Here is a 21,685-nt window from a genome sequence, read left to right on the forward strand (position 1 = left end):
ACGGCATGTCAGTGAAATGGAGGTCCGAAATGGCTTTTGTTTTTCCTCCGGTAGCCATGATACCTCGTGTCCTCTTCATGATTCGACCGGACAAAGCCAGAGTCTTGGCAATTATCCTGTATTTGCCAAATCAGAGTTTGTTCTCAGAGCTCAAAATTATGACCGTTGAATTTTGGGAGCTGCCGGTTTCAGCCCAGCTGGTGGAGAACAGGGACCTTCTTCCAGAAGTCCTTCAGATGTCTCAATTGACTTTCCCATGACATGGCTGATGTCCTCCTTAATTCGGTACGAAGATCCACCTCTAAAATTTATTTTTGAGTTTGAAATAAATTCCTCTCCTGGTGCTACAACAAGGGTTATGATTTATTTTCACCAGCTACTAGCTCCATCCTCGAATTTTTGCAAGAGAGATTCTCGGCAGGTCTTAATGTCTCAACCCTAAAAGTTCTCTCATCCCATCTTACGGCTCACTCCACAAGAACTATGTCTGTGTCATGGGCTGAAAATGCGGCCGCATCTCCTGAAGAAATATGTAAGGCAGCTACCTGGTCTTGAAATGAATCTTGAAGCGCACAGGCAGCAAAGGAAGAGAGTGTAGAGGTGTTAGTAAAGCGATGGGAGAGGAAGATAAGTCTGGCAGCAGCATTCAGGGTGGATTGTAGAGGGTCGAGACGGGTGAGAGGGAGACCAGCTAAGACAGAGTTACAGTAATCAAGGCAGGAGATAATGAGGGTATGGACAAGAGCCTTAGTGACATCCTGTGTTAGGAAGGGGCGGATGTGGGCAAAGTTTTTAAGATGGAAACCGCAGTTTTTAGAGACAGACTGAATGTGGGTAGTGAACGAGAGGTCAGAGTCACGGATGACAGGGAGCATGAGGAGACAAGGAGATAATATCACCAATAACATTAAGGGAAACCTTAGATTTGTAGGGAGGGAAGATGTGAAATTCAATTTTGGAGAGATGAGTTTCAGGAAACATGCAGACATTGTCAAGGTTCCACCCTGTTAGCCTGGACTCTGTATTTAGTTATACAGTGGGGCAAAAAAGTATTTAGTCAGCCACCAATTGTGCAAGTTCTCCCACTTAAAAAGATGAGAGAGGCCTGTCATTTTCACCATAGGTACACTTCAACTATGAGAGACAGAATGAGACAACAAAGTCCATAAATCACATTGTCTGATTTTTAAAGAATTTATTTGCAAATTATGGTGGAAAATAAGTATTTGGTCAATAACAAAAGTTCATATCAATACTTTGTTATATACCCTTTGTTGGCAATGACAGAGGTCAAACATTTTCCGTAAGTCTTCACAAGATTTTCACACACTGTTGTTGGTATTTTGGACCATTCCTCCATGCAGATCTCCTCTAGAGCAGTGATGTTTTGGGGCTGTCGCTGGGCAACACGGACTTTCAACTCCCTCCAAAGGTTTTCTATGGGGTTGGGTTCTGGAGACTGGCTAGGCCACTCCAGGACCTTGAAATGCTTCTTACAAAGCCACTCCTTCGTTGTCATGCTGAAAGACCTAGCCACGTTTCATCTTCAATGCCCTTGCTGATGGAAGGAGGTTTTCCCTCAAAATCTCACGATACATGGCCCCATTCATTCTTTCATTTACACGGATCAGTCGTCCTGGTCTCTTTGCAGAAAAACAGCCCCAAAGCATGATGTTTCCACCCCCATGCTTCAACGTAGGTATGGTGTTCTTTGGATGCAACTCAGCATTCTTTCGCCTCCAAACACGACGAGTTGAGTTTCTACCAAAAAGTTCTACCTTGGTTTCATCTGACCATATGACATTCACCCAATCCTCTTCTGGATCATCCAAATGCTCTCTAGCAAACTTCAGACGGGCCCGGACATGTACTGGCTTAAGCAGGGGGACACGCCTGGCACTGCATGATTTGAGTCCCTGGCGGCATAGTGTGTTACTGATGGTAGCCTTTGTTACTTTGGTCCCAGCTCTCTGCAGGTCATTCACTAGGTCCCCCCGTGTGGTTCTGGGATTTTTGCTCACCGTTCTTGTGATCATTTTGACACCACAGGGTGAGATCTTACGTGGAGCCCCAGATTGAGGGTCCTGTATGTCTTCCATTTTCGAATAATTGCTCCCACAGTTGATTTCTTCACACCAAGCTGCTTGCCTATTGCAGATTCAGTCTTCCCAGCTTGGTGCAGGTCTACAATTTTGTTTCTGGTGTCCTTTCGACAGCTCTTTGGTCTTGGCCATAGTGGGGTTTGGAGTGTGACTGTTTGAGGTTGTGGACAGGTGTCTTTTATACTGATAAGTTCAAACAGGTGCCATTAATACAGGTAATGAGTGGAGGACAGAGGAGACTCTTAAAGAAGATGTTACAGGTCTGTGAGAGCCAGATATCTTGCTTGTTTGTAGGTGACCAAATACTTATTTTACCGAGGAATTTACCAATGAATTCGTTAGAAATCCTACAATGTGATTTCCTGTATGCTTTCCCCCCATTCTATCTCTCATAGTTGAAGTGTACCTATGGTGAAAATTACAGGCCTCTCTCATCTTTTTAAGTGGGAGAACTTGCACAATTAGTGGCTGACTAAATACTTTTTTGCCCCACTGTAGGTGTCATATTTTGAGGCTGCCTGTCTGATCAGAGCACTCTGTGGACTAACGACCTGACCAGCTGTATCTCCTTCTCTGGGTACAGCCTTACCCCTTAAGTACCGTCTGATTCCTCCATTCTGGGCCTTTGCATTGTGATGTATCTGCCTGGCCCTGTTCTCCTGTTGTGACCCGGCTTGCTTCTGACTCTTCTCCCGGATTCTGATTTGGCATTGATTTTGTTGCCCTGGCTCTGACCCGGCCTGCCTGACTATGTCTGTCCTGCCTGGGGGCTTCCTGCCGTGTCTACAACCTGTACTTGTCTTCCTGGCTTCTTCAATACAGACCATCTCTTATTAAGATCCAGCCGGTTGTGTTTCATTTTGCCTGTTTGTACCTTCCTCCTGGCAATGATGCATCCTGGAGTACAAACTGAGCCCCTGCAACTGAGCTCCTACCTGACCTGATTACCTATGCCCTGACAGACATCCAGGTAGAGACAGATGCGAGACAGTTGATAACACGGTCTAAGACAGAGGGAGAGAGAGATCGGTAGAGGATAAATAGATCTCGATGTCATCAGCATAACCGTGGTGGTATTGAAAGCCAAAGGATGAGAGAACAGAAGGGGTCCTAGAACTGAGCCTTGGGGTACCACGACTGAGAGGGGGAGGGGAAGTGTTACTGGAGATGAAGATGCTGAAGGTACGATCAGAGAGGTAGGAAGTGAACCAGGAGAGAGACCAAGAGAATGAAGAGTTTGAAGGCGAAAGGGGGTAGTCCACAATGTTGAAAGCAGCAGAAAGGTCCAGTAGGATTAGCATGAAGTAGTGGCCCTTGAATTTATCAGGGAGTAGTAGGTCATTAGTAACTTTAGTAAGGGCGGACTTAGTAGAGTGTTGAAGGCAAAAAGCAGAATGAAGAGGGTCCAGTAGGGAGTTGGAATCAAGAAGCTTAGGTAATTGAGTATAAACAATTCTTTCAAGAAGCTTGGAGAGAGATGGTACAGTAACTGGACAGATCAGGTCCAGGGAGGGCTTTTTCAGGATTGAAGTAATGGTAGCATGCTTGAAGGAGGTTGGGAGAGGTTGAAGATGTGAGCTAGAGCAGGTACAGGAGTAGATGAAAGAGACTGGGTGAGATGGGAAGGGATCGGGTCATCATGTGGTTGGACATACTCATTCATAATTACACACTTACATTCATCAATGAGCATCAACTAGCTCATTGATACACCCATACAAAATGGCTCCCAGAAAGCACAAGGAAACAAATCAGAACTCTAAATGTATAAATAATTATTGTTCACCTAATGCCTCTCGAAATACATCTGCTTATGAACCTATAACTGAAGAGATCAAAGAAATGTCTTATAATGTTACTCAAGCTACATCGAAATCAGCTCTATTATAATCTTTAAGCATCAAGGTGGATTTTTAGGACAAACGTATCTGAACTAAAATTGGAAATGTCTCAAATTTCATCTGATCTTATGACTCAAGATAATGAATTTCAGCTCCTTATGCAGGAAATGTAACTATTGCAGCACTAAAATTGAAGAAGGATATGTTTAAGATTTAAGAAAAAATGGGGTTTGAAAATCGCTCCAGGAGGAGAAATTAAAAAATTAGGGAAATTCCTGAAGATATTTCAAATGATATGCTAGAAACATACTGAATGGAACTTCTGTTACATTTCGTATATAGCAGAGCCGGTGCTACCTATTCGCAAGGAAGGTACTGGCCTAGGGTACACAAGGTTGTTGTTGTGTTGCGTGACCCCGTGGGGGTAGCGCAGCATCACACAGGGCGAGCTGCATCAAAGACAGGCTGAGGCTTTCTCGGGTAAGTGAGCTGCGTGTATGTATGTCTGCCTGGGTGTGTCTGTATGTTAGCATCTCTCTGGGTATGTATGTTTGTCTGTCTGGTTATGTGTGTTATGTGCATTTGCTTGTGTATGTTAGTGTGTGTCTGGGTATGTTACCGTGTTAACATTTGGAGCAGTGTGTCACAAGGATCTTGAGAATACAAATGAGGAACCCAGTATGCAGCAATAGCACTGATGAATTGTAGGAATCGTCAGCAACGGAGATGGTAGTCATACAAGCCGGATCAGGAATGGAGAAGGTAGCAAAAGTCAGGGACAGGCACAATTCAGCAACGGAGAGACAATCAGGTAAGTATTCTGTGATAGGAACTGCTCAGCCAGAACAATAACCAAGCACTGAATGGAAGTCAGTGCTCGGCTTTTGAATCTGCCGCTTCACCCAAGCTCCGCCCCCAACGGATGACGTAACGCTAGTTACGTTACGTTGCCTCCAGGGAGGCATACTATAAGAGAGGGGACGTGGTTCACCCCCGTGCGTACCGCCCATCACTTGTGACGGGGATACTGAGGAGGACCTGCCCCGGGTGCCTGCTGGATCCTGGCACCTCGAAGCAAGGTCCCGGAACTGCGGGAGAGGTAAGTTTCGAGTACCCGCTAAATGCGGGTACTCGGGTGAATTACTGCGTTGCGATCCGTGACGCGGACCGTGACAGGCCCCCCCCCCAAGGAGAGACCTCCGGGCTCTCAGGGGACCAGGCTTTAAAGGATGATGCGAGTGGAACTCATGAACCAACTCATCCGCATGAACTTCTTCAGCATCCTCCCAGGAGTTCTCGTTGATCTCGTATCCTTTCCATTGGATGGGATATTGGAGGCGACCCCGAAATCTCAGAGAATCCAGAATTTGTTCGACTTCATATTCTTCAGCATCATCAATAGAAATAGGAGCCGGAGGATCAGCATGTCGGCCCGGGAAAGGATTGGTGTTCCAAGGTTTCAGGAGAGAAACATGGAAAACGGGGTGTATTCACATTGAACCGGGTAGTTGCAATTCTACGGCAGCAGATGAAAGGACACGAGTAATAGTATATGGACCAATATATTTAGGTCCCAATTTCTTAGTGGGACACAACAGTTTCAGATGAGTAGTTGACAGCCACACCTTGTCCCCAGGTTTGTATACAGGAGCAGGAGAACGATGTGTATCAGCGAACCTTTTGTATCTTTGTTGAGCCTTGGTAAGTGTGCTGTGCAAGGATTTGTGGATAGCAATCATCCTTGTGACCTGTCCAGTGACAGAAGGGACTGAGCTGGGTATCGGAGAACCGGGTAGCATGGATGGGTGGATATCATAATTGGAAAAGAAGGGTGATTTCTGTGTTGAAGAATGTATGTGGTTATTAAATGCGAATTCTGCGAGAGGAAGAAATTGGTACCAGTCATCTTGTAAATGCGAAGTAAAACAACGGAGGTATTGCTCAAGGGTTTGATTTGTTAGTTTGTCCATTACTGTGGAGATGAAAGGCTGTAGAGAGAGAGCGATGTGTGTGAAGCTCATCACAAAAGGCTTTCCAAAATCTAGATGTAAATTGAGTCCCTCTGTCGGACACAATACGTTCCGGTAGCCCATGCAATCGGAAGACCTCTTTTACCAACAACACCGATGTTTCGTCTGCTGTAGGTATGTGTTTAGCGGGGATAAAATTAGCCATCTTCGTCAATCTATCAACTACGACCATAAGCGTGGTGTGTTGATTTGACGATGGTAAGTCTGTTATAAAATCCACGGATATATCCGTCCATGGTTTTACGGGAATTGGCAGAGGACACTGGAGGCCGGCAGGTTTAATATGAGAGTTCTTTGCTCTGGCACATATTGTACAAGAGATTATGAACTGTCGTACATCTTCTTGAAAAGTAGGCCACCAGAACTGTCTACGTATAAGGTCCGTAGTTTGAGTGATACCTCCATGCCCAGCTGCAGGAGAGTCATGGAATTGTTGTAGCACATGAAGGCGGACCCCAGGAGGAACATAGAGCAAATCATTTTAGTTGTAGGACTCTCCATAAGGGTGTAGCTGCGAAAGTTCAGAGGGATCCATGTTCGCACAATGCTGAAGGATGAGGTCCCACAACGATTGTGTGATTGTCAAGAAATGACCTGCTTTCAATACAGTGTCTTTCACTTGTGGATGTGCCGTAGGTATTTCGAACATGCGTGAGAGAGAGTCAGCTTTGGTGTTACTGGAACCGGGTCTGTAAGTTATATGAAGCTGGAATCGAGAGAAAAATAAAGACCATCTGGCAAGCCTGGCTTGTAGTCTCTTGGCAGTTCTGAAGTATTCCATATTTTTATGGTCGGTGTAAACGGTTATGGGATGAAGTGCACCTTCCAACAAATGTCTCCACTCGTCTAAGGCCATTTTCATGGCCAGCATCTCTTTTTCTCCCACACCATAATTTCTTTCGGCAGGGTTCAGAGTTCTGGAGAAGAAGGCGATTGGGTGAAGTTGGTTGTCAGTGTCATCCCTTTGGGACAGGATAGCCCCCACAGCAGAATCAGAGGCGTCCACCTCAAGTACATAGGGCCTTTCTGGCACAGGAAGAATCAATATTGGTGAACCATTCTTTAACCCCTTGATGACAATTGCCGGTCCGGGCACGTCACAGAAAATCATGTCGTTAACGAGAAATGACGTGCCAGGACCCTCTAGAGAACTCTGGCTCCACTTGCAGGTTGAATACAGGTACTGCATTCAACCATGCAAGTCAATGGAGCTCAGCTTTCTAATCACAGTGTGATTAGAAAAAAATAAATTAAAAATAAAATAAAATTAATAATCATTAGAAAAAAAATAGTAAAAAAACCAGTAAAATGTAAAAATAATTTCCCTCTGATGTCACTATCAGGGGAACCTTCAAGTTGAAAAAAAATCTTAAAAATGTTTTAAAAAAGGCAAAAAAAATTTAAAATATATATATAAAAAATATATTTTTGTGAGCAAGTCCTAAAATTAGCACAAAAATGACAAACCCATGCATGTGGGGTATCACTGTACTCAGGAGATGTGCTGAACACATATTGGGGTGTCGTGTGACAGCGGCATATACCAGGAGCTGTAAATTCATACATAAAGTAGGTGTGTGTGGGAAAAATACACACACAAAAATACTACTGCAAACTTTGAAAAAATGCTGGTGGTAAAATGTGTGCATGCAAAGAGTTAAAATACCAGCATTTAAAATACCCTGGGGTGTCTAGTTTTCAAAAATATATGGCTTTATTGGGCACACTGAAATGGCCCGGCTCAAAGATGTACCAAATAGGGCATGGGCAGTGGATCCCCAAATGCCAAAGTTCCAAATTGAAAAATGTGCACGCTCCAAATGTGGCCCTTTTGCCCCCAAACAGCCAGGCAAAATCATTCATGTGGGGTATCACTGCGCTCAGGAGATGTTGCTGAACACATATTGGGGTGTTTTGTGATAGTGACATATACGAGAACTTTTTAATTCATACCTGAAGTAAAATGTGTGTGAAAAAACAAATGCAAAAAAATGACTACCACAAAGTTTGACAAAGACTGGTGGTAGATATGGTGCATGGAAAGAGTTAAAATACTAGCATTTGAAATACCCTGGGGTGTCTAGTTTTCAAAAATATATGACTTGATGGGGTAAATTGCATTGGCCGGCTTCAAAGATACCCGAAATGGCACATGGGGGGAAGAATTACCAGATTTGGAAAAAAGGCTTTGAAATAGCAAAACGCTACCTGTACTTTTTGCCCCATAATGTGTAGAAAAAAGCAAAAAAACATAAAAACATTGGGTATTTCTAAACTCAGGACAAATAGTAGAATCTATTTAGCAGGTTTTTTCATTACCTTTTATAGATGAGTAAAAGATTTTTCAACTAAAAGTTAGAAACAGTCATTTTTTTCTAAATTTTTCACCATATTTTATACTTTTTTTAATAGTAAATAATATGATACAATCAAAACAATGTCATCTAAAGAAAGCCCTTCTTGTCCTGAAAAAAACAATATCTAATGTGTGTGGGTTCAGTAAACGGGAAAGAAGAAAATTACAACTAAACATGAGCAGCGCAGAAATGTTAAAACGGCCATTGTCACGAAGGGTACAAAAAGTAAAATCAGCCTTTGTCACGAAGGGGTTAAGGAAGTCAAATGCTCTCTGAGCAGCTTCCGACCAACAAAACTTATTTTTAACGGATGTGAGAGATGTAATAGGTTGAATAACCTTTGAAAACTTCCTAATAAACTTCCGATAGAAGTTAGCAAATCCCACAAATCTTTGCACACCTTTTTTGTCTGTGGGAGGTGGCCATTGTAGGATGGTAGCTATTTTCTTCGGATCCATCATTACTTTAGTAGGTGTCAGGATAAAGCCCAGAAACTCCACCGATTGAGTATCAAACACACATTTCTCTGGTTTAGCATATAATCCATTTACTCTTAGTCGCATCAATACTTTACATACATGTTCTCTATGTGTTTGTAAAGAGGAAGAGTATATCAGGATATCATCCAAGTACATCACCATGAATTGATCCAACATGTCTCTGAAAATGTCATTCATAAAGTGTTGAAAAGTGGCTGGTGCATTACATAAGCCGTATGGCATCACCATATACTCGAAGTGCCCATATCGTGATCTGAATGCTGTTTTCCACTCATGACCTTCTTTGATACGAACCAGATTGTATACTCCTCTTAAATCAATCTTTGTAAATACTGATGCTGAGTGAACGCATTCCATCAATTCCTGTATTAAGGGTATGGGGTATCTGTTTTTTACAGTTACATTGTTCAGTTCTCTGTAATCTCTGCAAGGTCTTAATCCACCATCTTTCTTTGGTATAAAGAATATACCTGCTCCAGCAGGAGATGTGGAGGGTCGTATAAACCCTTTGGCAAGATTTTCATCTATGTATTCCTTGAGGGTGGTGAGTTCTGGTTCTGACATAGGATAAATTCTACCGAATGGAATGGGTGCACCCGGAAATAATTCTATGGGACAGTCATATTCCCTGTGCGGTGGAAGACGGTTTGCTCCTTTCTTTTCGAACACATTGGAGAATTCGTGGTAATGAGATGGAATCTTGGGAACTGGCAGAGAACTGTAATCGTGAGCCACATTAATACACATAGAGGAGTTGTGATAAACAGAACCTTTATTAGCACAAAAGCGAACAGAGCCCCTCTCCCAATTGACAGCAGGATTATTGGTTCTTAACCAGGGGAGTCCCAATATGACATGGAAAACTGGAAAAGGAACCACATCAAACACAATGTCCTCAATATGATCGGGAGAAATATACATGCGTAAGGGTATAGTCTCTTGGGTGATAGGGCCTGTCTTCAGAGGGCTTCCGTCTACTAGTTGTATGGATATCGGGGTGGTTTTCTTCTCGGTGGTTATTCCTAGGTGTTGAATGAGCTTGGCATCCAATATATTGCTGCTGGCCCCTGAATCAATTATAGCTGCAAAGGCGAGGGTTCTTTCCTTCCACTGTAAGGATATGGAAAGGGACAGATGGTTTGAGAAATGTGGAGGTATTTTGCTGGTATAGGGAGAAAACAGGGGTTTGAGCTTACCCTTTGTAGAACGTGCTTTAGTTCTACATTCGTCGACGTAATGGCCCTTGTTGCCGCAGTAGAGACACAGATCAAGGTTTCTACGACGTTCTCTTTCAGCTGTGGATAGAGGACCTTTGATGAGACCCAATTGTATGGGTTCCTCAGGAGGTTCTTTAGGACTTGTCTTTATGGGGGGTCGCAGGGTAGACCATGTAGAAGAAGCAGTTGTTAGCCGTTCAGCTTTTCTTTCCCGTAGTCTCCTATCAATTGGAGAGTCTAGCAAATTCATCGAGGGAATTCGGGATGTTGGTGCCAGCCAATTCGTCTCTGATGTTTTCCGATAACCCCAACCGGAATTGATCATGTAACACTGATTCATTCCATCTGGTTTCCATGGAAACACGTCTGAATTCAGCTATATATTCTTCCACTGGTCTTTTTCCTTGCTTGAGGGCTCTTAATGTGCTGGTAGCAGAGGTGGTCCTAAAAGGGTCTTCATATAGAGCGTCCATGGCTTGGCGGAAAGAAGCCCATGTCTCCAATATGGGACTGTTGCTATGCAGTAGATGGTGAGCCCAGAGCTGGGGTTCTTCTGCCAACAGAGCAATGACCGTGTGAATTTTAATATAGTCTGAAGTGTACGTTCTTGGTTTCAAATTAAACATTATTTGGCATGATGTCATGAACGTGGTGTATTTCTTGCAGTCACCAGCAAATTTTTCAGGCATAGGTATCTGTGGTTCAGGGGCGGACGCTCCCTGGAAACCCATATTTTCTTGACTCATAGAGGGATCCTGAAACGGATCTCCTGGAACCAGAGCCGGCCTTAGGCGTTGTGGCGCCCTGTGCGGACTACTCCTCTGGCGCCCCCCCTCACTACCCCCCCTCTCTGCCCCTTCAAACTACCCCCCAATGCCCCTTCAAACTACCCCCCCTGCCCATTCAAACTACACCCCCCTGTCCCTTCAAACTACACCCCCCCTCTGCCCCTTCAAACTACACCCCCCCCTCTGCCCCTTCAAACTACACCCCCCCTCTGCCCCTTCAAACTACACCCCCCCTCTGCCCCTTCAAACTACACCCCCCCCTCTGCCCCTTCAAACTACACCCCCCCCCCACTTACCTTGTTGCCGGAGTCCTGCGGTGAGAGCGGGAGGCATCCGTCTTCTCTCTCTGCCGCGGTGCCGGCATTTCATGTTGAGAGCCGGAATAGTCCGGCGCTCAACATGAGATGCCGGCACAGCGACGGAGTCACGGAGAGTAAGGGGCGCCGAGCGGTTGCCGAGAACTTCACGAGCAACCGCTCGGCGCCCCTGACCGGGACTTAGATTTAAGCATCGTTTTTTTTTTTAAACTTTATTTAACATGAATGATGTTAAATAAAGTTTAAAAAAAAACACAAAAAAAAAAACCCGGTGCTTTAATCTAAGTCCCGGTCAGGCGCCCCTGCAACCATGGCGCCCTGTGCGGTCGCACAGGTCGCACACCCCTAAGGCCGGCCCTGCCTGGAACATTAGGATTGGACAGTAGGTGATGCATCTGTTGTCTGAGCTGATTTTGTCCTGTCTGAATATCTTGCAGAGACTGAGTAAATGTAGTCATCTGTTGGGTAAGCGCTGCAACAGCTTCAGCCAATCCTGTGGGTTCCATACTGGCTCGGTTATTATGTCACAAGGATCTTGAGAATACAAATGAGGAACCCAGTATGCAGCAATGGCACTGATGAATTGTAGGAATCGTCAGACAAGCCGGGTCAGGAGTGGAGAAGGCAGCGAAGTCAGGGACAGGCACAAGTCAGCAACGGAGATGGTAATCATACAAGCCGGATCAGGAGTGGAGAAGGCAGCGAACTCGGGGACAGGCACAATTCAGCAACTGAGATGGTAGTCATACAAGCCGGATCAGGAATGGAGAAGGTAGCAAAAGTCAGGGACAGGCACAATTCAGCAACGGAGAGACAATCAGGTAAGTATTCTGTGATAGGAACTGCTCAGCCAGAACAATAACCGAGCACTGAATGAAAGTCAGTGCTCGGCTTTTGAATCTGCCGCTTCACCCAAGCTGCGCCCCCAACGGATGACATTACGTTGCCTCCAGGGAGGCATACTATAAGAGAGGGGGCGTGGTTCGCCCCCGTGCGTACCGCCCATCACTTGAAACGGGGATACTGAGGAGGACCTGCCCCGGGTGCCTGCTGGATGTTGGCACCTCAAAGCAAGGTCCCGGAACTGCGGGAGAGTTAAGTTTCGAGTACCCGCTAGACGCGGGTACTCGGGTGAATTACTGCGTTGCGGTCCGTGATGCGGACCGTGACACAGTGAGAGAGAGGCCTCTGGCTCCCACTAGAGGAAGGTAATTGATGGAGAGAAAAGGGGAGAGATAGTTACAAAATGGGGAGATAAAGAGAAAGATATAGGGGAGTGATGGAGAGAAGGGGGAGATAATGAAAAAGAGATGGGATGAAAGAGAGAGAATGAGAATTAGAGATAAGGAAAAGTTGCAGAGACAACAAGAAGGGGGAGAGATGTGGACAAAGGGGAGAGATAAAGTGGAAGGAGATATAGGAGAGGAAGAGAGGAGAGATAAAGAGAGATGTGATGATGGGGAAGGGGCTAATGAAAAGGGAGTGATAAAGAGAGTCGGAGGAGAGATAAAGAGAAATAGGACAGATGAGATAAAAAGAGAGGAGCGCTAATGAGAAAGAGGGTCTCAAAGAAAAACTGAAGAGATAGAAGAAAGGAAAAAAGGATGAGGTAGAGAGAAATAAGAGAAGTAAAGAGAAAAATGAGGCCATATATAGAAAAGAGAGAATGAGGGTCAAATAGAAGGGGAAAAATAAAGAATGTGGAGAGAGGGAGAAAAAGGAGAGATAAAGAGAGATGGGAGGACATCTGTATGCTGAAGCAAGTCCTATGTGTGCAATCTGGGTGCTGGGTGGCCTTTGGCATGTGCAACTTGTGATCTATGCCTGCAATGTAGGTGCCGTCAAAGTACTGGGGGTTATGTGTATGATGTGCTTATATGACTCTGGCCCAAGGGCGATATACAATCGCTAACAATACAATAGTAATGCTTGTGCTAAATATAAATTTCTTAATTGAGGTCAAAACCTAGATCAGAAACATATAATGAAATTATAATTTCAATATGTAATTACTCAATTATGATAAATATATTTATGATACGGGTGAAATTATATTAATACTTCTTAATGAAACTTAATAATTAATACATTTAAAACATTGAATAGAATCACAATATAGAACTATAAATTTGAGTGAAAAGACTAATTATGATATGGATGAAATTATTGATACTGATAACAGTATAATTGAGGATTCTATGATTTCTTTTCCACATGGGATTATTAAATGTCAGCCATTTCTTCTCCTCTTGACATCACCGGCACTTGTTTGTGCTCCAGATTATTTTCTTCCTTTTGTTTTGGTCTGGAGCAGAGCCGTGAGACACAGGTTCTCTACATGGCTTTTGAGTGAGGAGTAGATTGTATGATTGATTTGTCAAGATGGTTTTTATATGTTTAAGAAACATTTGTGTAGATTTAGACTATGGAAGCCAGGCCTCTCTTCTCTTCAATTGGTTTTTGAAACATAGGGAGTATGGGATGGTTGTAATGGATCTACCCAGTGTTTGAACATTTTCTCATTCTTTATTGAATCAATGTATTGTTAAACATAGTAAAAAACATATCTCCAAGGTGCTAAATCAGGTAATTGAAAATATTTTTGCAATTAAAACATGGGAAAGGGATTACATAACGATTACATAGGTTTCAACATAATGTCTACAGTCAGTGCTGGAGATGTAATAGGCAAGAGGGCACCATTCTCCACATATGGAGTGAAATATAGTTTGAAAAACTTGATGATATAAAAAAGAGACTCTAGAATATTTTTAAACTTTTGTTTAAAATAGACACTTCCTTTGAAGTGCCAACATTTTCTGTTCTATTTGGAACTACCCATATTTAAAAAAATCCCTTTCTTAATCTGGCCATAAGTATCCTTCTAGCAACTAAGATATCAATGGCCAGAGATTGATTTAAGTCAGCTTTTGAATTCATGGAAATGTAATAATAAAAAACGAAGCCAGAATATTTAAGGCCAGTTAATGTCCCTGACATCAACACTACAGAAGAATGTATATTACATTACTTTAATGGGCTTTCTTCCAAAACAACAATACATTAAAAATAAAGAATTTAACTGATCTAGTTAAGCTGCATCTTTAAGCAGTTAATAAACTACAGGAAAGTGTTCCTATTGAAATCAATGGGATGACTTGCCACATATGTCTGAACAGACCCCTGCCTGCAGCATTCTCCAAGCCAGAGTTGGAGCTGACTGGAGGGGAGTAGATTGCGTGCAAGAAAATGTGTTTGGCTGAACACATCTCCTGCACAGCATTTAGCTGAGGCTAAGGAAAATGACAAATGCATGTGGGGGGATCCTGCAGAATCCTCCACGCAGTTGCAAAATGGACCAAACGAAAATTTAGAAGGGGCTATACAGCAACCGTATGCATTAAAATGCAAATGATGACTGGAGTGTCCATTTAGTACTTTTTGTACAAATTATTATGGTTCATGTGTTTTGATAAAGATTGTAATTGAACTTCTTCTTGAATTACTTTTTTTTTCTATCTGCCACCTGCAATCCACACATATTCACATGCTCTGTGCTGAGATTACCCTGAAGAAACCATACACACCTCAACCAATATCAAGAGGATACTCAGTTTCAACCAGGAGCTCCTTATGGTCCTGGAGTAAAAATGCCCAGGATTCATGACAGTTTGTTCTAGTGTCCACAAATATAGGTAATCCGTCTTTGCCTCTGGAGCTAATATTGTATTTTACATAGTTTACATTTTATATAGCTTACCGCTTTTGTAGGGATGTGTGCAGTCAACATCAATACATTAAAGCCAAGATATTTGATGTCCTGAAGGCATAATCTGTTTTTGTGTGATATATCGACTAGTATCACTATTCATACTGTAAAGTATTTTAATCATAAATACGACACTTTTTGGGTTTCTTGAAAATATTGTGGTTGCTCGAGGAGCTGTAATGAAGGTCTTAGGGTAAGGTAAGGATGTCAGGTCGGAAGTGGTGTGTGTGATAGGTGTGAGATCTGATTAATAGATTTGATGGGAGTGAGTTGTGATGGGAGTGTGTTATGTGTGACAGTTGCAAGGAAGTGAGTTGTGATGTGTCATAGGAGCAATCTGTGATAAGAGTGATCTAGCATAGATGTGAGGGAGTGAGGTGTTGTGTGGTGGGAGTGATGTTTCATTGCTGTGATCACAGTGAAGTGTGTGTGTTCTAGTGTGTATATTAGTTAAAGGGAGGTGGGCACTTGGCTTTACCTGCTCCTGGGGCCAGAAGGTACCAGCTCTCCCCTGGCTCTTAAGGGGACAACAAATTGAGACAGAAGCCTAATGTTTTAACTCCTGTGAAACAGAGATTCATGCACCTATTTGACTCCACCACACTTTAATGCATGCAATGAAAATGGATTACACTATTAAAATTACTTAATTGGGGGAGCAGTGTTCCTTTCACCTTTTCAGTACACCCACATTTGTGATACATGGTTGACAACGTGACCCCCGCTTTGATAAATGTAACTTGCTTTCTCTTACCAAAGTGATATTACAGGATGGTTTGGCAACAGCCATACTCTCTTGTGCATTCTATAAAAAGCATGAGACTTGTTGGGGGGCAACCTTGTAATTTCTCAGATATAGGTAAGATAGTATTAAAAGGGGATGCAGTAGGTAAATATAAATTAGAATATATTACATATATACATACATAAATTACAATCTAAGTGGGTTTTTAGGATTCAATATCATAAATCAAATGCTGCAAAGTTCTACAACATTAGATGTTTGGCATGTCCATCATCACTCAGCAAAAAGATCCATACAACGATGCTCTGTCCAATGATGCCTGACCAATTAGAGGTGCAGTTTCAGAAGGTTCCAAATTAGGTGTTTTCAGGCGTGTCCGCTTAATTCCAAAAAGTCTTAGATGCCAGGGCGAAAGGACATCCCTTGGTGGCTTGTTGCACGTGCTGTTAGTCTTATCTCTGTGTTCTCCAAAGAGTGTTTTCAGAAGTAAATTCAGAGACATGCTTAGCATGAATGGTGTTTCATTGGTTTGTAGAACCTTTCTTTTTCTGTGTTTTTATTGCAAACCAGGTACATTTGTACCTAGAATGGTAAGCTGATAAAGCTGTCCAGACTGGAACATTTAAGACAATTCTTTCTCTGGTCAAAAAGCATTTTCCCAAAGATCTGATAACCTGCATAAAATATAAATGGCATGACAATGGGGCAGATAACAGGGAAGAGAGATTAAGTGCAGCCAACAAGTAGAAACAGTGCTATGGAACCTACTGGCGCTATACAAGTAAGTGTAATATAGAAAGCCCTGAAGAGCTTAAAGGCTATTCTACACATATATCCTTGACCTAAATCATAAATCAACATTTCAGAATATATTGCAGGTTTTGGTATATAATAAGGTCTCTCAAAAAAAAAAAAGTATAAACATTTTCTCTGTATTACACCCCAGGTATGTTTATAGGTGTACATTTTTTTAATAACCTTTTATATCTAACAGCACTCTTGAGTGACAGGACACTCCTACGTCTCGGGGACACCCTTTACCTCATCTCTGATGTGGGGCCTTGGTGCCCAGCCGTGGTCAGCATGGAGATGGGAGGCACTTGCTTAGTGTCGGCACACGTGTGCACACACGGTGGTCCACACTCTGCAGTCTGCATGAGCTGGCGGGTGCGCTCAGTTTGGCAGGGTGCACACTCCCCCCAACATGCACATCAGGTGGAGGGGGTGAGGGGGCCACGTCCACAGATCACACTGCTGGGGCTGGGGAGACTCTTGCTTTGTTACCTTAGCAACAGTGTCATTCAGAGACCCAGTTTTTTCTTCTGCTTTCCTGTTCTTTTTTTCCTGCACCCTATTTTGGACTCCTGGATTTTTGACCCTCAGCTTGTTTTCTGTACCTCTGCTACTATACTGCTTCCCCGAACTCAGACTGTTTGACTACAGTTTTTCTCTCTCCCTTTGGATTTGACACTCTTGGACTTTTTTCTGATTTGTTTGTCACTCCTTGCTATTGGGTTCCAGACCAACCCCCTTACACACCTTGACTTTTAATCTATTTTTGTGGCTTTGGCCAAATTTTTGCAATTGGGGAAATAAACAGGACATAAAAATAGTAACAAAAAACTACAGTACAGTATAAAAGTAAATAATGATACAACTAAATAAAATTACAAAACATCTCCACGTGTTATTTGCCAAACACGATGGGCAAGCACAAGTCACCACACAGTATTTGGGAACTATTAAGCTAAAGGTCCACATATAATATATTGATAAATATAGTTCTCTTTCATGTGTAGGATACACAAAAAAGCACCTGGAGCTTGTATAATATCCTGCTGAATCTTTGAGAGGCTGGGCAAGCTAGCATGGACCAAAAGATTCATCTTCTGTGCTAATATAAGCTGAGGTATACCTGTGCCCAGGGGCGTACCTAGAGTATTTGGCACCTGGGGCGGATCCTGTGTGTGGCACCCCCCCACAAACACTTTAAAACTGCATAGCTTCTATCGTTATATACTGGTGCAGACATTGAAGGTGGTACAGCATTACTGTTATCATTATATACTGAGGCAGACATTGACAGTGGTACAGCATAACACCTATCACTATATACTGAGGCAGACATTGATGGGGGTACAGCATAACACCTATCACTATATACCGAGGCTGACATTGACAGGGGTACAGCATAACACCATATACTGAGGCAGACATTGACGGTGGTACATCGTAATCCCTATCACTATACATTGAGCCAGACACTGATAATAGTGCAGCATAACTCCTATCACTACTACTATATACTAAGCCAAACATTGATGTGGTGTAGGCCTACCACTTCATTGTCTGGCTTAGGGATGCACCGAAATGAAAATTCTGGACTGAAAATCCAGCATTTACCTGTCCGAAACCAAATACAACCCCCCACCATAAAAAAAATCTCACACTTTTATTTAAAGTAAGTAACACAGCAAAATAGGACAAAATAAAATTAAATAACAAAAATATATATATATATTAGGGCTGCAACAACGAATCGATAAAATCGATAATAATCGATTATGAAAATCGTTGTCAACGATTTTCATAATCGATTAGTTGAATCGATTTTTATCGATTTATAAAATTATGTTTTTCAGAGCAAACGCTCTGAAAAACTCCCGTCCTTCTATAATCCGATCTCAAATAGAGATCGGATTATAACTGTAGAATCCAGACCCCCCGCAAAGCTGCAGGAGACCTGGATCCTCTCTGCCACCCGGTGAGGGTCTGTGCAAAACACACAGACATCCTCCGCTTCTCCCCTTCCGCTTCTCCCCTCCCGCTTCTCCCCTCCACTTCCGCCGGGGCTTCTATTACTGAACCCGGCGTCATGTGACCTTCCGGTGCGGCTTCCATCATGGAAGCCCCAACGGAAGCGGAGGGGAGAAGCGGCTGTCTGCGCGCATCACACATACCCCTACCGGATGGCTTATCAGTCTTTCCCCCTGCCTTTGGTCCTTCATCTTCCTTAGCTCACCATTCCTTTTTCCTCTCCTGCCTTCAGACAATACTTATACTAGTGTGGCTGGTCCTTCCCTAACAGCGGCACTTTTACCTCTTGTGTAATACGTCCTAAAACCCTTTATATTGTAAGCTGTTTGAGCAGACCTCCCCTTACCTCTTGTCTCCCCTTTTGTTATGTTATATACTACTTATGTCCTGTTTACCCATGGTACAGTGCTGCCTAATATGATGGTGCTATATAAAATAGTAAAACCCATTACACAAAAATCACCTGGTTCCCATGTCAACAGCAAATCAAATCCATATGGCACCAGTGTCACCTCCACTCTGTTTGGACCTGTCAGCACCACTGACAATTCCGAAGGTGACAAGCAGGGCCAGCCCTGCCATGGAGCAGAGTGGGGCAATTGCCCCAGGCGGCACTTTTGAAGAGGCGGCAGTTGTCAGTACCCGCTCGGCGCCCCTCTCTCTCCTCTGCGAGCCCTCTAGCTCGGTCTCGGTGCCAGCTTGTGCTGCTGAGCGCCGGAATATGAAGTCATTTCCGGTGCTCAGCAGTGAAGCAGCACGCACCACGGCAGAGCAGGGAGACTTGCTGCAGGACTGCTGGAAGGTAGGTGAAGTACAAAGGGGGGGGGGGGGATAAGGTAGATAACAGGGAGGGAGGTGGTGGGGGTAGATAATGAGCAGTGGCGTCGGCAGGGAGGGGGCGGCATTTAAAACTTCGCCCCAGACGGCACTATTTCTTGGGCCGGCCCTGGTGACAAGGCTTTTATATGTATTGAGATGAAAAAAGAAGGAAGCTCACCTAATTTAAGGCACACTATGGAATGTTATGAAATACAAATTAAAATATATTTTAATAATTCATTAAATTAATGAGCTTCATGTTTTCATGCATGTTGACAAAAGGCAAGACAAAAAAAAAGGCACCGCTGGGATTCGAACCCAGGATCTCCTGTTTACTAGACAGGCGCTTTAACCAACTAAGCCACGGCGCCGACCTATGCCGTAAGAGGACCGGCCTCTAAACGTACACTAAACAGAAGGTCTACTATACAATACACAGTTTAACTTGTCATAAAGAAAGGACAGTGACACAAGTTGGTTTGCACAGCCTGCAAAGTGTAGGTGCCTTACTTCTGTGCGCTATTCCGGCGTCTGCCAGGAGGGGGGCGGGGTTACGTACAGTTCGCAGCGTGTTGGAGAATATTGTATCCTAAGCAGGCATTTCATTAAAGCGTTGGGAGTTTGCATAACGAGACTTAACGTGCGTATTACCATTACTTCAACAGGGAGCGCGGGAAGTCACTTAGGAGACGCCGTTAACGGTGTTGATGTGCAGCCACTGCGTAGCTAAAGTGCTCGGGAGAGCAGAGCCATGAATTGTCCTCGGCCTTATTGCATCTTCTCAAGAACATTTGCTTCTTTTGTAGGGCAAATGTTATCTCAAGAGCCACGCCTCTCGAGATAGCATTGCTATTGGTTACTGGTCGCCTTAATTTCTAGTAGTTTTTCTACTGCTTTTTCATTAAGTCTGGTGGGCTGTGCTTAATTGTGAGGCTTTGGAGCTAAACCCACTTCAGATAACAGCAGGAAAATCTACTGCTTCACAGACAAAGGTGGGCCAGTGGATACATAATCTATTTTTTCTGTGTGTATATTAGTAGATCTAATATGTGAGTCTGAGTGTCTTTGTATTTATATACAGTTCTATGCAGATTTTAAGAGCCAGCTTATGTTTTTAGGAGCCGGACAGTGATGCTGTCACATATAGTAATATAAGATGGCATAGCAAAAAAAGGGATATTTTCTCTTAAAATGTATGGAGAATAAGGTACTCATATACTGTATATAACATCGCCTTATGTATCTAACCTCACATCACAGCTTCTCTTCTCCAAGTTATTCTTTTAATCATCATGATTATTTGTAATATGATCATTTTTAACCATTTTAAGAAACATTCATTAAAATCTGTCCAGAGTTTCTATATGCCTCTCTGGACACCTTCCACTTTTGTCATTTACTTAAATTGTTAGCCATTTGGCATATTTCTCTAGAAATGTCTACACAAATGTTTGTATTATTGTTAAAAAGACATACCTCACCTTCCATACCTTTTGTAATATTGTTAAAAAAATAAAATAATGATAATCATTTTAGATATGCCACTAGGAAGAAGACCTCCCTCTAAATATTCACATTTAACTACAATCTCGTTATTCAGCTATTGCTTTGTCGGTTCTATTAATTTCCCGTCCTAACACAAGCATTCTATTTATGAGTCTTCTATGATGGTGTCAAATGTTTCACAGAGATCTAGTTATGCTGTGCCTCTTTGTCATTTCTAAACATGTTGTGGGACACAAGATTTGTGCACGCTTGCTGCATGACATGCCAAAGTGCTGATAGAAGAGCTGATACATGGATCAGCACTGTCATAGTCATAGGGGAGAGTTCCAACAGCATAAATGTGTAAAAAACAAAAAAATAATAATTTTTAAAAAAGTAATAGACTTAACTATGTTAAACAGTTTGATCTTTAAAATGAATAGGTTTTTTTAAAATTCAGAACATGGCAGGTCATTGTAGAAAACCAGTAAAAGCTGGTTGTTACACAAGCACACAAAGGGCAAGAGTTGATTTTACCTGATTATATTACCTAGTAAAGGTCATTATTCTTATTGACTTAATGAATTAGGACACAGTCTGCATGGCAAAGTTGTATTTGATCATCAGCAAATATTTAACCTTGAGAACTATCAATGTTGAAGTTGGTTGTATAATAGTCGAACAATGAATATAAGATTCTTGTTTATTATAAAATGTATAATTGTATACATTTGATTCATTCCCATCTTAGGCTTTCATCAACGTGAAACTCCTCAACACCTGTATACCAGAATTATATTTACCTTAAAACTTCACTTGTGGTGTTAGATCACTAGGTAGCTCCTGTAAGTCAGGGTAAAGTCCTCACAAAGCGATTGTCTTGACTTGAGTCTACTTT

The 21,685-nt window shown here is 42.8% G+C and overlaps 1 non-coding gene across 1 annotated transcript; it reads right to left on the reverse strand.

Moving 5' to 3' along the window:
* Window positions 1–19,599: 19,599 nt before the first annotated feature.
* TRNAT-AGU (transfer RNA threonine (anticodon AGU)) lies at window positions 19,600–19,673 on the reverse strand. Its single transcript has one exon. It is a non-coding gene; the product is annotated as a tRNA-Thr (tRNA).
* Between the last annotated feature and the right edge of the window lie 2,012 nt (window positions 19,674–21,685).

The sequence above is a fragment of the Sceloporus occidentalis genome, unplaced genomic scaffold, assembly GCF_023333645.1.
Source record: "Sceloporus occidentalis isolate IW3139 unplaced genomic scaffold, rSceOcc1.0.p SCAF_110, whole genome shotgun sequence".
Taxonomy (NCBI): Eukaryota; Metazoa; Chordata; class Lepidosauria; order Squamata; family Phrynosomatidae; genus Sceloporus; species Sceloporus occidentalis.